The 15,574-nt window shown below is 38.7% G+C and overlaps 1 protein-coding gene across 4 annotated transcripts in view; it reads left to right on the top strand.

Annotated features, from left to right (window-relative positions):
• Sh3kbp1 (SH3 domain containing kinase binding protein 1) overlaps positions 1-15,574 on the top strand; it is a 340,250-nt gene that overhangs the window by 219,825 nt on the left and 104,851 nt on the right. The window lies entirely within an intron of this gene.

Genomic DNA, 15,574 nt, shown 5'->3' with positions numbered 1-15,574 from the left:
TGACTAATGACTTAAAAATATAATGACACACAAATGAAAGTTGTATGTGATTTCTAGTTAGGAGGTGTTTCAAACCAAATCAGACCATATGAGCAGGCATCAATAATATGGGAAAATAGACTATAATTTTTTTGTTCTTGTTGTTGGTCATAGGGCTTGACTTTCATCATTTCAGCTCAAGGCTAGCCCTCTACCTCTTGAGCCATAGCACTACTTCTGGTTTTCTGGTGGTTAATTGGAGATGAGCCTCATGGACTTTCCTGCCTGAGCTGGCTTTGAACTACAATCTTCAAATCTCAACCTCCTGAGTAGCTAGGATTACAGGCATGAGCCACTGGTGCCCGGCATGACTATAACTTATAGCTGTAGTTGTCTACTTTATTTTCTTAAAATTTCTTTTTATTATGAAATGATAATTTTTGAAGCAGTGGAAAGTAAATCAATAAAAGGAAAGCAAAAGCACTAATCTCACTGGATTAACATTTTTAGGTATTAACTTTCAGTCCTGCTGCTATACATTTTTAACTGGTTGAGATCATATCATGTATATAATTTTTCCATACATGTAATTTTGTATCTTTCCCATTTTGCATTATAGAAAATCTCTTTTTAAAAGGCTGTGTGTGTGTGGGGACTGGCAAGGTGACTCAGTGGTAGAGTGTTTGCCTTGCATGCATGAGGCCCTGGGTTCAATTCCTCAGCACCACATAAGCAGAAAAAGCCAGAAGTGGCGCTGTGGCTCAAGCGGTAGAGCTCTCACCTTGAGCTGAAGAGCTGAGGGACAGCGCCCAGGTCCAGAGTTCAGGCCCCACGACCGGCAAAAAGAAATAAATAAAAATAAAAGGTTGTGTGTGAAGTGTGTGTGTGTGTGTGTGTGTGTGTGTGTGTGTGTGTGTGTGTGGTGCTGAGGTTTGGACCAAGGCTCCAAAGATGTACGATCTTGTATATGCTAAGCATGCATTTTACCACTTAGCTATACTCCTAGCCCCCAAGGTTCTGTTTTAAGGCTCTAGATACATAGAGGAGTTGGAAGGAGTATAATTTTGGTGATTACCTTGATTGTCATTGACATTACATTTAAATCTCCATACTAGAACTAACAACACACTTTCTTTCTTTAAATTTTATTTATTTTAAATTTTTATTACTTTTATTTTTATTTCATTTATTTGTATGTTTTTTATTATCTTTAAGTAGTTATACTTAAGGAGTTGCCATTTAACAGTTTATGAATACGGTATATCTTGATCATACTTTCTTGATAACATAAAAATAAAAATAACATAGAAAGGCAGTTTGGGGCTTACCGACTGCATCATGGTATTCAAACTGCAAAGACTTGTTGAATTTAATGTACTACATCCATCTAGGATCTAAGGCAGGATTCCAGTTCTCCCTTCCTTGTTGATCTTGAAAGAAACCGTTAAGAGCAATCTTTGGCAAGAGGCCTGACCACTCCCAGCTACAGGATTGTGAATTCAGCTTTTCACATTAAGTATCTGTCAGTAATTTCCACTAGTGGCTTTCTTCTGTGCTCTATGAGTTAATGGTCTCATTTGGACCTATTTCTTACTTGCCCTGGGAGGAGTATTTGGCATGGCGCTTTAGGATTTCTTCATCCATTATTGAATAGATGCCAAGCTTTGTAAAAGATGGCTTGGGGTCATTTTCTATGGTGGTGTGTTTGCTCCCAAGTATCAAAATTCTCAATAAAAGGCTTTCTGTTCTCTGACAACAGGCTGTTTTTCCCAGACACATGCCTTGTTGTTTTACCATAGTTTCCATCTGATGGATGTTGGCATGGGTTTGTAATTGAGGGGTGGTCTTCAAGCCACTCACTGGAGACATCACCTAACTGACATAATTGACCTGCAAACTCTTATGTGTTGTTGGTTCTGGCCTTCCTCAGTCCTCCTGTCTTCTTATTCTATCTGTTTTTCCTCCCAGACGTTGCCTATATGGGGTTAGTTATTACATTTCATCCTTTCTTCATACAAACACATCTCTGCTGTATAACCATCTTAAGAAAAGTTGCTTCCTACTCTCCAGTACCCAAGCAAAGGGAGATGGTAGTTAACTTGGTGTTTTAGGAAGTTCTTGTAATCGAAAATTCTTTGGAATTACAATTCATTTTCTTAAAAAAAAAGGCATTATGATGATTTTTTTTAATTCAGCAAAATTCAGTAACAGTAAGAACTTTACATACCCTTTTCATTAAATCCTCCTAGAAAATATATTATATTTTATCTCTATTTCAGAAGAAGAAACTGACATATTAGGGAGGTGTAGGTAATGTTCCCAAGATCACATAGCAAGTAGAAGCTGCTCCCAGAAATCAGTTCTATTCCATATTAGCTCACATTAGTGCTAAGCACCAAAAGAAATGATTTGGGTTTGTTTCCTCCATTGTCTCCTCCTTAGTACCTTAAAATGCATCACATACTCTGCTTTCTCCATAAGTCTCAGAACTTTGTGGTGGATGTTGAATTTCTCTTGGACTGAAGCAAATTCTGATATTTGGTACTTCCACTGTGTAAGGAACCTTAAAGCAGTCAAAGATGAGCAGGACACAGTCCTTTTCCTCCATGCCTTCATTCTACTTAGTAAAAGTTAGTTACAGAGAGAAGTAGCCAGAAAGCCAAGGCAGGATGTGAGAGGAGGTTTCAACCATTGTCATCGAAATACACTTCTCTGCACTAAGAAGATGTACCACCTGTGTACCTGATCTCCAGCTATATCAAGGAAGCCCCTATTTTGGATAAATTTTGTGACCTAAACTCATTCTTTCCAATAAAAACAATACATAAAAATACAATTAAGCCTTCTTAAACAACTTTCAATGTAATTTTCTCTGCCCTTCTGTAAATTTGAGGAGCCTGGATGATTTTTTAAAAGTATTATTCTTTAGGAACAGATGATAAAAGTAAACAATATATCCTACAATATTAAAGCCAGTATCACTTAGCAATAGTCAGATTTAGAGAATGGCTTTCTGGGATCAATAGGTTATCTTTTGTAGTTGTAGAAGGGGTGTTTCTGATAAGACAGAGGTGAATGAGCATAGCATGGAGTCCTGAGCTGGAAAGCTTCTGGACAAAGATGGATTTATTCTCTAATTTGTCTCATTAGATGCTGTTTACTCCCCCTGGTTATTTTGTGGGTGAATATTTTTTTAAAAACTTTTATGAGATTAAGTGATTATATAAATTTTACAAAGTTCACAGTATTGTAGGATAGTGACACTCAGTTAAAGTCACAAACACAGTCATTATCATGGTCTATAAAGTTTGTGAATTCTATGAGCTTTGCTAATACTACAGTTTCTTCTACATCGGGTGATATGTACATTTTTTTTTTCCTTTTGCTTAGCGTAAGCTGTCTCCTCTTTCCCTCTCATTCCCTCCCATCGCTGCCCTTGAGTTGCTTAGTTCATTTTCATCAATGTCCAGTGCAGCTGATGGGCCCTCTGTTGTATATTTTCCTCTGTTTCTTTGTGGGTGAATATTAAGCACTAGGATATCAGAGCCTCATAAACAAAATTTTGCCATTGCAGTTGACATTTGTAGGCAGACGGAGAGATGCTCACCAGAAAGAGGGGTATGGTCTAGGATAGCATAAAATCTACCATTGGAACCATTTTTTCACTCTATTATTGAGTAGTCATACAAAGAGGCTACAATTCCAGTTAAGTTATGAGTACAAATGCTTCTTGATCAATGTCACCCCTTCTATTGTCTTCCCAGTTGTCCTCCTCCCATTCGTACCCTCAATTTATATAGTTTAGTTTTTATATAATGTACATTAGTTATAAAACTATGTTTAAGTATACAGTTCAGTATTCTTAAGCATATTCTCATTGTTATGCAAGCATTACCACTGTCCACTCCAGAACATTTCTTATCTTGCAAAACTGAAATTATACCCATGAAACATTCATTCCTTCCTATCTGTAGCCTGATAACTAGCCACATTTCTCCTCTCTGTTTCTATGAATTTGAGTACTCTAGGTACCTCATGTATATGAAATACTATAGTATAGTTAGCCTAACATAGCATGGAGTATTGGTTTCAGACCCACCTTAGATATCAAAATCTATAGTGCTTATCTTTTGTGTATATAAAATAATGTAGCATTTGCATATAATCTATAAGCATCCTCCCCATACTTTAAGTCATCTCTAGATTATTTGGAATATCTAATATACTATAAATTCTATAAAAATGGTTGTTATACTATATTGTTTAAGTAATAATGACAAAGAAAAACTATGTGCATGTATAGTATGGCTATAGTATTTTTTCCTCAATTTTTTAAGTCGGAGATTGATTGAATCTGTGGATATAGAACCCACAGGTGTGTAGGGAGGGCTAACTCTGTTTGCCTTTTTGTGACTGGCTTCTTTCACCTAACATGTAACGTATTCCAGACTTTTCCACGTTGTTGCCTTCCTTTTTAAGGCTAAATGTTCCAATGAATTCCTTAAGACTTTTGTTTTTGTTGGTCAAGGGGCTTGAACTCAGGACCTAAGCACTATCCTTGAGATCTTTTGCTAAAGTTTAGCACTCTACCACTTGAGCCACAGCTTCACTTCTGGTTTTCTTGTGGTTAATTGGCAATAAGAGTCTCAATGACTTTCCTGCCCAGGCTGGCTTTGAACCGCTATCCTCAGATCTCAGCCTCCTAAGTAGCTAGGATTACAAGCATGAAACACCAGTGCTTGGCTTCCCTAAGACTTTTAAGAGGCAGTTTTACTTGAAATCAAAACAGCAAAACATGATTCAAGTACTACCTCTTTTCTGACTAAAACTATTTCATTTCCTTTTCCTACTCTGCAGGACAGATTATCTTACCACCACCACCACCACATACACCCCCCCCCCCACACACACACAAGAAGGTCTTGTTATGTAGCTCAGGCTGGTCCTGAACTCACTATGTAGCCCAAGATGGTCTCAAATTCACAAACCTCCTTACTCAACCTCCCAAGTGGAATAGCAGGCATGTATCACCCTGTCTAGTTGAAATTTCCCATTTTTGTCTTTAGCTCAGGACATTTTTGGAGACAAACTTAACTAGCCAACTTACTTTCTAAAATATAATTTTAATTTATTTTTAATATAATTTCATACAGCAGGTATGAAATTATACCTGATTTCATAAATCAGGTATGAAATATATTTCTTTTTGGATAATCTCTCCCCCTTTTTCACTTTCCCTTAGTTTCCTCCTCCTGTTCTTGCCCACAAGTTGCATAATTCATTTTCTACATAGCATATACTGAATAGCATGACTGCATTTGTTCGCTCTTCATCCCTCCATTTTTGTGCCCCCCCCTTTTACATCCCCTAAAATGACAAAAACTCCAAAGGCAAAAAAAAAAACCAAAACACCACCACCATCTATTTACTTTCATCAGATTAGAAAGATGTTTTTCTATGTCAAGAGCTACCTGTATGTCTTGTTTTAAAAAATATGTTTCAGTTTTCAAATGGTAGGTGGTTTTAACAAGAAGCTATATGTTCAAAACTATCACAGGCTTATTATTTCCTCACTAAATGTTTTACACTAGTATCAGAATTCTGAGACACTCATATCTATGTGAGTCTCTCCATTAGGATAAATTCTCCACAGTACTTTCCTGAGCCTCTGGCTCATTAATCAAACTGTGAACTTGATGTAGATTTTTTTCACGTGATTTCCACTCAATAGCCATGTGTTTAGACTCTAGAGCATAACAGAATTAGAAAATTTTCTGCCATGTTCATACCAGTTCACAACCACTGATTTATGCCTATGGTGACTATGTACTTTTGACAAAGTGGGCGGTCCAGGTATTTCTCAAGTCTCTTTCCTACATCCACATTTTCACTGCCTTGGTTGAATTATGTCTACTTTCCCTCTGCTTCCTGGGCTTTCTCATACCCTTTTCTTTCCTCTTCATTCCTTATCAGTCTTAAAAGTCATAAATTGGATCATGTCATACCACTGTTTACTTTTCATGATGACCAGATCTTTTGGAGATAAAGCATAAGTCACTGTAACATTGGTCCTAACTTACCTTGCTTGCCTTGAACCTCTATTTCATGCTAGGAAGTCTTTATTCACTCTGCATATTCTTTAAAAAATGTTTTTATTGTAAAGGAGATATACAGAGGGGTTACAGCTGCGTAAGTAAGGTGATGAGTGCATTTCTAGTTGAACATTGTTACAGACTCTCTAATTTTTCTCCCACTTTCCCTCCCACTCCGACTCCCGTATCCTCCGCCCCAAGTTGTAATGTTCATTTCCAACTGAGTATCTTGTGACTATCCTGTTGCATTGGTTCACCCTTTGTCCTTTGTCTCACCATTTTGTAATTCCTGTTCCCTTCCCCAAATCAAATAAACGATATATAAGACCCAAGGTACCAAAATAAAAGACAGTGACAATAGGGGATAAACCAAAGGGAAAAAATGAAAGAAAACAGAAATAACTTCACACAGTACACCAAAAACAAAAGCAAAACCTCTTGTTTCCATATCTTGGAGTTCATTTCGATCAGCACCATTTTATATAGTCAGATGTACATAGCTATTGAGCTATTGTGATCATCTGCTAGACTATCCTAGACATATATTAATGATTATAAATGAAGGAAACCATGGAGTCTGTGTTTCTTTGGGTCTGGCTTACTTCACTTAATATGTATTTTTTCTAAGTCTTTCCATTTCCTTATGAATGGGGCGATGTCATTCTTTCTGATGTAAGCACAGAATTCTATTGTGTATATGTACCACATTTTCTTTATCTATTCATCTACTGAGGGGCATCTGGGTTGCTTCCATATCTTAGCTATGGTAAATAATCACTGTGCATATTCTTATTCTTGTTTTATTTTTTGAGACAGATTCTTGCTGTGTAGCCCAGGCTCCCCTTGAATCCATGATCCTCCTGCTGCAGACACCCTCATGCTACAATTCCCCGCCTAGCTCTTGCATATATTCTTTTTTTTTTTTTTATTGTAAAGATACTATACAGAGGGTTACAGTTACATGAGTGAGGTAATGAGTACACTTCCTCTTGAACATTGTTACCCCCTCCATTGTTTTCCCCCTACCATCCCCTCCCTCCCTCCCTTCCCCGAGGTTCTTTTTTTTTTTTTTTTTTATTGTGATTAAGTGATTACATAATTTCAAAGTCACAAGTTCATTCTAACTTTCCTGGAGCAAATTGTCTACCACAGTCTGTAATATATAACAGTGTTCACATGTTATATACCATATTTGTGATCAGCAGCATGGGGATATTTAGTAGTGGTTCAACCAGATGAGCAGGAGTTCTTTGTTTCTTAAGTCCTGTTAGTTTTGTCGTATCACCTAACATTTTGGATTTATCTTGCATATATTCTTAATTTTCCTTTTGCTTTCCTCCTCCCCCTCCCCCAGCTAGAGTAGTCTTTCTGTCATTCTCTATTCGGTCAACAATTGTTCATCTTTCAGAAGTTAGCACAAGTTAGCACAAGTCTCATCAGTGAGGCCCATTTCCCTGTGTAGATTTGTTATGAGGTCCTTTTTCTTCTTCTGTGCACAGCTGTATTATAGTGTTTATCCCTGTGCTTAGTGCTGCTCTGTTAATGAGTCTGTTTCTGATTATAATTTTGAACTCATTAAACATTAAAGACTCTGGCTCTGCCTCACACATATGCACAATCCAGTGTAGAAGGCCAAATGGATGAATGAATAGCTAGATGGGTGAATGAATGAATGAGTCCCTGAAGCAAATCTTCATTTTTGATGTATAAGGGAAAGCCAAATGAAATATGTCCTTGCCCTCAGGTGTCTCTTCCATGTAAAATTGTCATGAGCTGGTGTGGATTGTGTGTCAGAAGTAAGAATTTCTGAAAACTACCAAAAACTGGACTTTTTTTTGACTCTTTGACTGACGATAGATAGATAGATAGATAGATAGATAGATAGATAGATAGATAGATAGATAGATAGATAGATAGATAGATAGGTGAACTCCCATAGGATGGTAGTGGAGGTGCCATCCTCAAGTAGGGGAAAGAGCCTGGACTATAATGTGCTTAAGTAAACAGCTGAACATACAGTCCTGCAAAGTGTCTTTGTATGTGAAATTGATTTTATACACTTACTATATGGGAAAATTAGGAATTGATCTACCTTTGTGAAACACATTTGTTGTTAAAGCACTGGGCAAATGACACCCAAACCAGCCCATAATACTCATGTGTACCATACCATCTTTTCTTCTCACTATCCATTCTCAAATTCTCCAAATACAATTAAAATAAAGGAGTTGTTCATCAAATGATAAGAAGCCAATCCTCTGATAGAAGGAATGTTGACAATTTCTGTTTATCTGTCATAGCAGTGGAAAAGTCTTTTAAAGTATAATGACAAACTGGATTTTGCCAATGTGGTCTGTGAAGTAGAAATTAACTTTGGCTTGTTCATCTTCTGTGAGGAAGGTGATTCTACAACAAAATTGAATGCAGGCTTCTGCCTTGGGAACAGTGGGAGTAAAATATAAGCAGTATTTTAATATAGTGTCAGATGTTCAGGGAGAGCTGCTGTCTGTGATTTTAATATGTTTGAATGTACATTCTCCACATCATTGAGCTAATTAATGCTCAATGTCTTTGATGCTGAGTTTCTCCAGTGTGAATGGAAACTCCTAAAGCCACAGACAGGTATTTTGCTTTGATAGAAAGACAATCTTGTGTGTGTGTGTGTCCATATCTTTGGGTTCATTTTGCTTAGCATCGTCTTTTTTTTATTGTGAAAATACCGTACAGAGGGGTTACAATTACATGGGCAAGATAATGAGTACATTTCTTATCAAGCATTGTTGCCTCCTCCTTTGTTTCCCCTTCCCATCCCTTCCCATCTCCCCCCCCCAGCCCCCTACCCCCCAACAAAGTTGTAAAGTTCGTTTTTCGACATAACAATTTGTACATCTTATTGTTGCAATGGGTCCACCTGTATCCCTATTTAAACGATTTGTTTTTTCCCTTCCCCTCCACAAATTATACCAACATCAAATACAGTGAAAGCAGGGGTTATACTTTGGGGGAGGGACATACAAAGCAACAAAGAAATCTTATAAATATGTTAGAAACAATTGCATGAAAGCAAAAACATTTGAATACTTATCTTGAGGTTCATTTCACCTAGCATCAACTTATCTGAACTTTTCTGCTTGTCTCAGACATATACTAGTTATTGCAAATAAGGGAAACCATGGGACCTATGTTTCTTTGGGCCTGGCTTACTTCACTTAATATAATTTTTTCCAAGTAGAAAGACAATCTTAACCCTTTCTATGACTGTGGGACATGATATCTAGAGGTGTTGCAAACAAAGGAACCAAATGATCACATCCTGGCAGAAGTTAAATACATGATAAATAACAGAAATTGTCTCAGATTCTACTCATAAGCAGTAATTCATCCATGCCTGTCTGTTTCTCTCTTCACCTCTCTTTCTCTGCCTGTCTCTCTCTAATACATGAATTCAAACTGGAATCTAGATGACATCCTCAGTCTTGGATGAGCCTTTATGGTAATCAGTAATTAATAGGAGATTGCGTGTATGCTTGGAAATGAAAGGAAGTGTGATGTAAGTGCTCATGAAAATATTGTGGACAATGTGCCATCACCAGTGAGCAGGTTGGAAAAATGTTGGCTCATGATAATGACAAACAAGCAGGCACCAAGAGGTACAGAGGTCTCCCGATTTATCAGGGAGCACATCTCCTTTCTTTGTACCTGGTGCTAGGGAAAAAGGTGAGTGGATGGTTTCTCCCAAGTTCCCTGCTTTACCAGCAACCTCTCATTTTGTGAGTACAAGACATTAATGCTACATCCCATCTTGCTCTCAAGAAGGGTGTTGTTTCCAAAGAGTAATGGCAACATGGATAGTTAATCTGCCAAATGCTTCTAGGGCATCTGTGACTCTGATGAGGTCTTTAACACAGATTAGGCAAGAGGTTTAGTTTAGCTGGAATTTCTCAAAACAACCAGGACAAATAACAACAAAAGAATGACTCTAAATCTTAAGCCCGATTTTTTTTTTGTCAGTTTTTGTTTTTGTCAGTTGAAACTTGAACTCTGGTCCTGGGCACTGTCCCTCAGCTCTTCAGCTCAAGGCAAGCGCTCTATCACTTGAGCCACAGCGCCACATAAAGCTTTTTCTCTTTATGTGGTACTGAGAAATTGAACCCAGGGCCTCATGCATGTGAGACAAGCACTCTACCACTGAGCTACCCTCCTAGCCCTTAAGCCGGATTTTATAATCAGAAATTTATCTTTTAAATTTTCTGTGTGTCATTTATAAGATTATTTCTTTGTTGCTTTGTATGTTCCTCCCCCACAGTATAACCCCTGCTTTCACTGTATTTGAAGTCGGTATAATTTGTGTGGAGGGGAAGGGGAAAAACAAATCGTTTAAATAGGGATACAGGTGGACCCATTGCAACAATGAGATGTACAAGTTGTTATGTCGAAAACGAACTTTACAACTTTCATGTGGGGCGGGGGGGGGGGGGACAGGGAGCATTGGGTGGGGGGGGGTGGGGGAGGCTGGGAAGGGATGGGAAGGGGAAACAAAGGAGGAGGCTACAATGCTTGATAAGAAATGTACTCATTATCTTGCCCATGTGATTGTAACTCCTCTGTAAAGTATTTTCTTCACAATAAAAAAAATTGTGTGTGTGTGTGTGTGTGTGGTGTTTTACTAAGGACTGAACTTCAGGCCTTTGTTCTTACTAGACTAGTGCTCTACTACTTGAGTCATGCACCCCAGTCTTAAGAGTTTAATTTCTTATAGCCAAGTTAAAAAGTAGGGGCTGAGAGGCATGCCTCTTTGGAGGAGTTGGAATTGGTATAATGTTATAGGAGGTGCTTCAAAGGTTAAACCCTGTACCCGGGATGGAACTGCAAATGTAGTTTTCCCGTTTATAGGAACACGCCTGTTACATTTAGAGTTTTGAGTTATGTTTTACTCTGGCATAGCTTCTGTTGATATAGTGCAGCTGAAACTGGGCCCACCAAATGCAAGCGGATTGACAGTTGTTTATGTAAATGAAAAGCCTTCCAGTAGGGAGTGCACAAAGCACTCCATTGTGAGGACAATTCTTTGCACTCCTTCTCTGGCTCTAACATGCTCTGCTCCTATAGCTCCCTGCTGAGAGCCAAGAAGACTTTCCCTAATACCATTGGTCAAAGGTGTTCATGCAGGGAGCATGTGAAAATAAAAACTTTACAGGGAGTTTTCACAGCAGTTCAGGGATCATTCTGAGTTGTAGTAGAGAGGAAAATCTGAAAATCTCATATGGTCATGTATTGATAGCATTTGGTCCCTCCTCTTAGCACTGTGCCCTACCCCTTATAATTCTCCATATCCTGTAGATGAGCAGAATGGAGGATTACCATGCTCTACTCTTGGCTACTGCTCAATTTACCACTGTGGAGAACCAGATACCCCCCCCCCCCATAGTTGTTTCAGTGTTTGTGATGATGTTCAACATCTTCCTGTCTTGTTGTGTGCGTTCCTGCCTCACATTGAACAAGCATCTAACAAATATGAGGTAGTTGGAATGGGAAGGAATGCTGTCAGATGCTAGTGTTGTAAAAGGAATGCATCCAAGAGCCACCCTTGATCTTGGGTTTTGCCAGTTGTTTGAAAGGTCTCATGAGTTTGGCGTTGTATGAGGGCATGAGTAATATCTAAATGTAGTTTCTCAGGCCATCTTCTACTTGTAGCTTACAATGCAGCTCCTCCTCTCTCTCTTCTTCCTACTCATTAAACCTGGCTGCCTTGGAGTTCTGTGTGGTTCTTTAGAGAGGAGATCTTCAGAGATGAATTTAAGCTTTCTCCTCGGCATTTTTTTTTTGTCCTGTAATTTGCAACTTCTTTTTATACTCAAAGGAGTTTGCATATAAGTTGGAATAAAGTCAGAGGAGTGATTTTTATACTATTGATTTGAGCAGGAGTCTGGTCCCACATTCCACAATCACAAAAAAGCGAGATACATTTATCACTTGGGAACTAATTCCCTTGGACTGAAATCGAGTGATTGTCTTTCCTGGAAGCATTAGTTTCTTCATTTTGGCATGAAAAAGAAAAAAAAAAGTTACTTGTTACACTAACTAAAGTCATATGTTACTTATCTGTTCAGATGCTATGTTACTAGATCTTGTGGCACTCAGAGAATACATGCAACTTCCCCCAAAAGTTTATTTAGTGCTTTTGGCAAAGAGAGCTAGAAAGAGAGGGAATTAGTATTATTAAAGGTTCAACGAGATGAGTTTTTGGAACTTTCTTTTTCAACATTAGGTTTGCAATGGAGATTGGGATGTAGTAAGAGAGAAAAGTGACACGAATGTGGTGATTATCACTGTATCTTGAAGCAGATCTATAGCCAGAGTCAGTGGAATATTTGGCTGTATAAATCCTTCCATATACACATCCATTCCTATATGAAGAATTGGCATCTGGCTTGGGGCACAAGCAGACCACATCAATGTGGATATTTGTGCTAAAAAGTCTTTAGTCACCTCACTGAAGGAAGAGGAAATGTTGGCTGGAGCTAGAGAGAAGAGCTTGGGAGTCTGTTCCTTCTGAAGATATACAATGAAATGGTTCTGTTTACTGACCTCTTAGGAAGTGAATTGGCCACACATGTTGTCTGGGATTGTCAACATAGCCCCTAAGTGCCTGGCTGGTGCTTGTCCTGGATAAACCATCTTTCTTAGTAGCCGGGAGGGTAGGGACATGCTATTCTGTGAAGAAAGCCACCAGTGGAGAGTCTTAAGTCCTCCTCCTTTTCTACCTGCTAGATGTGGAGAGATGTATACACAAGATTCCCTATTTTATTCTTTTTTTTTCTGTCATGGGGCCTGAACTCTGGGCTTGGGCGCTGTCTCTCAGCTCTTCAGCTAAAGGCTAGCACTCTACCATCTGAGCCATAGTACCACTTCCGGCTTTTTCTGCTTATGTGATGCTGAGGAATCGAACCCAGGGCCTCATGCATGTAAGGCAAGCACTCTACCACTGAGCTACCTTCCCAGCCCCTCCCTATTTTATTCTGTCCTCTGAAGCCTGCTCCATAACTGGCCTTCAGTTATGTATGATCTAGATATGAATATGTAGCTTACTGGCAACGATAAGTTTCTTTGTCAGTGAGAATAGACAAGGGAAACTTTTTTTGTGTGTGGAAAAATGGAAAACATGCTTTGTTGTTTATCTAGAATAGAGAATAGGCATCCGAGTTTTTAATCTAACACAAGGTATTTATTTAAAATGAGTGTAATCGCTGCTGTATTTAGGTTGATGGCCCTCACTTGAGCATGCATGAGAACCCATGGAGGGTTTGTTCCCTCTGAGACTGCTGGGCACCATCCCCTGAGTTTCTGATTGAGAAAGCCTGGGGCGGGGCCTGGGAATTTGCTGTGCTAACAGTCAAGGGCCACACTTGTCTAGGCTTAGGTTCTAGAGAAGGCAGAAGCATCAGAATACCTGTAGCACTGGACTCTAGACTTTATATCACTGCCCGTAAAGGAGATGGAAGGATTTAAGGTCTAGCACCCCTAGAAGATGAGCATGATACCACCTTCACCATCACACCTGGTACCGAGATCCACCGAGGTCAGTGCATAGCATTTGCTACAAGAGTGAAGAGGAAACCAGAGCAAGCATTGCTTTTTCATGTCTTTCTGTACTAAAGTAAGTGCGTTTAACTGGTGGTCTTTCTTTTTTTTTCCCAGTCCTGGGGCTTCAACTCAAGGCCTGGGCTCTGTCTTTGAGCCTCTCTGTGCTTAAGGCTAGCACTCTACCACTTGAGCCACAGTGCCACTTCTGCCTTTTTCTGTTTATGTGGTACTGAGTAATGGAACCCAGGGCTTCATGCATGCAAGGCAAGCACTCTACCACTAAGCCACATTCCAGTCCCCCTGGTGGTCCTTCTTAATATTTGTTAGTTTGGACATCTGGTAAACTGGGTCATGAGACATGAAAGCAATGCTTCTTTTGCTACCAGAAAGTGGAAGTTGTTATGCAACCTGCAAGGGTTTCTCCAAAGGAACACATCTGGCTTAAAGATTCAACCATTGCATGTCTTTTTATTTTTCAAGAAAGTAAACCAAGACTGGATTGGAAGTAGTTCTTGAGCTTGCATTTCCTGGTTCCCTCCTTCTATCGCTGACAATCTAGTTGTTTTTGTTTTTCCTCCATAATTTCTTAATAGTAGGGATGCTTTATTCTGGACCCTAAAAAGAAAAGAAGAGAGATTGGTAGGGATGCTGTTAAAGTATGAACAGAAATGTCAGTGAAATGATGCTTTGAGAGTTTCTCATTTTACTGATAATACCTGATCTTTCAAGATAATCCTAAGAACATTTATTCATCAAATTTGACCTTATGGCAGAAGAACATTTAACTTTTTCTTTTCCGTGATATTTTCTTGGAATCATAAAATGTTATTAGTTTGAGTACTTAACACTTGAGGGGTGGCATATTATTTGGGGTTTCATTTTTTTTATCCAATATAGAAAGTCTTGCAGCACCAAATAAAAATGTCACTATGCAAAATGTAAAGGCTTTCTGTCACAAATGTTTTTAAAAATTCATGAAGGGCTGAAAATTTGATTTATCCTCTTTCTGTGATTTATTCATATTTAATGCTAGTTTCAACATTTGAAGCATGAAGAACCTTTGCAAATTAAAAACTGGTGAATTACTTATTTGAAGAAAAATTCTACCATGCCAGTTTTTGAATTATGTAGCCCATTCCTCTTCATATGTTCAAGGGCACAGAGATGTTTGGTTTCCCCATTGGTCGGAATTCTCACTGGTGAAGCTCTTATTGGAGGGAAGTTAATTCACTCGGCTATGTGGTTGCGATAGCTATTTCTCTAGTATCAGTGAATACTTCTCAGGCATTAATCATGATCACACAAGTACAATGGCAGAGGAAAAGAGTGGGAACAGCCCTTGAATCTGGACCCATTGGCTTGGTTTGTTTGGATTTTTGTTTTTGAATTTAAGTTCCTGGGTAACTTATACTTTCAGGAGCTTCTTTAGGTAGAGATAATACTATCTTTTCTAGGATGATTTCATAAACAATGAATGAAAATACAGTTATCTCCAGATGAGGGAAGGAAATGAACTCAAATCAAACTATGTATGTTTGTATGTATGTATGTATTTATGTATGTATGTATGTATTTTACTGGTCCTGGAGCTTGAACTCATGGACTAGGCAATGTCCTTGAGTTTTTGTGCTCAATGTACCACTTGATCCACAGTTCTACTTCTGGTTTTTTTGGTGTTTATTGGCCATAGGTCTTACAGACTTTCCTGCCCAGGCTGGCTTTGAACAGTGATCCTCAGATCTCAGCCTCCTGAGTAGCTAGGATTACCAGTGTGAGCCACTGGCTCTCAACTTTCATAGTCTTTATTTTAACTAGTGAGTAGATGCATTGGTTTTAAAGCATTGAATCTTTTCAAGGTCCTGGAGAGACATTTTGGGGACAGTGAGACTGTCTTATCCTAGAAAACAAGAGTCAAGAGT

The sequence above is a fragment of the Dipodomys spectabilis genome, unplaced genomic scaffold (assembly GCF_019054845.1).
Source record: "Dipodomys spectabilis isolate Male_0828 unplaced genomic scaffold, ASM1905484v1 ptg000564l, whole genome shotgun sequence".
NCBI lineage: Eukaryota > Metazoa > Chordata > Mammalia > Rodentia > Heteromyidae > Dipodomys > Dipodomys spectabilis.
The sequence above is the reverse complement of the archived record's forward strand: the minus strand, read 5'-3'. Positions and strand labels throughout refer to the sequence as shown.